At 42.6% G+C, this 1270-nt stretch overlaps 1 non-coding gene across 1 annotated transcript; it reads left to right on the forward strand.

Annotated features, from left to right (window-relative positions):
* The first annotated feature begins 696 nt into the window (after window positions 1-696).
* On the forward strand, window positions 697-803 carry LOC133802705 (small nucleolar RNA R71). The gene has a single exon (XR_009877450.1). It is a non-coding gene; the product is annotated as a small nucleolar RNA R71 (small nucleolar RNA).
* Window positions 804-1270: the final 467 nt, after the last annotated feature.

A 1270-nucleotide genomic window follows, 5' to 3' on the forward strand; every position in this document is an offset into this window, starting at 1 on the left:
AGATTTCTGATAGAAGATCTAGTCTCTGTCATGAACTGAGTTTGAGTGTTGGTGAGGGTCAATAATGCAGCTTGCAATTCATTAGGCCTTTCAGGTGGAGCTTGATTCATTGATTATTGAGGCCTAGGCTGTTGTGATGAAGAGGCTTGATGCATTGGTGGCTGAGGCATATTATTATGAAATTGACCTTGAAACTGAGGTTGCCGGCCCTGATTATTCCTCCAAGAAAAATTAGGATGATTTCGCCACCCAGGATTGTAAGTATTGGCGAATGGATTATTGAATGGCCTCTGAAAGTTTCCCACCGCTTGAACTTGAGCGTGATCCATCAGAGTGTTATTATTCATACTGATAGGGCACTGATCGATAGAGTGAGAACCACCACAAATTTCACACCTAACTGCCATTTGAACTGCATTAGTAGATACAATGCTCTGTTGTAACTGTTTTGTCAAGGAGGCTACTTGTGCTGTTAGGGCAGTGATTGCATCCAGCTCATGCACCCCAGCTACCTTTCTGACCCCTGATGATCTTTCCTCAGACCACTGATGATTATTTGTGGCCATGTCCTCCAGCAGCTCATAAGCACCAGTTGCACTCTTGCTCATAAAAGTACCACTCGCTGCAACATCAATAATGGTTCTAGTAGTAGGACATAAACCATTATAAAAATTCTGCACTAACATCCACTGTTCAATGCCATGATGAGGACATCTTCTCAAAAGTTCCTTGAACCGTTCCCAAGCTTCATACAATGATTCTCCATCATTCTGGCAAAAATTATTGATTTCTCCCCTCAATTTAGCAGCTTTGGAAGGAGGGAAGAATTTTGATAAAAACTTGTGAGCCAAATCTTGCCAGGTAAATATAGAGTTCGGTTGCAAAGATTTCAGCCAACTTTTAGCTCTATCCCTCAGAGAAAATGGGAAAAGCTTAAGTTTAATAGCGTCATCACTCACCCCATTGTATCTGAAAGTTCCACACAGCTCCAGAAAATTAGACAAATGGGTGTGAGGATCTTCAGAAGGCAACCCATTAAATTGAACAGAGGATTGCACCATTTGTAAAATAGTTGGCTTGATCTCAAAGTTGTTAGCCTCTACAGCTGGTGGGCGTATACTGTTTTGTACTCCCGTCAGAGTGGGCAGTACATAGTCTCTCAGGCTCCTCTCAGCATTGTTCTGAGCCTGACCCCCTTGTGCAATTCCAGGAATTAAAACATTCCTGCCATCCCCATGATTTTGTGCCATCTTCACAGACTTCTGGGCTT

This window comes from Humulus lupulus, chromosome 9 (genome assembly GCF_963169125.1).
Source record: "Humulus lupulus chromosome 9, drHumLupu1.1, whole genome shotgun sequence".
NCBI lineage: Eukaryota > Viridiplantae > Streptophyta > Magnoliopsida > Rosales > Cannabaceae > Humulus > Humulus lupulus.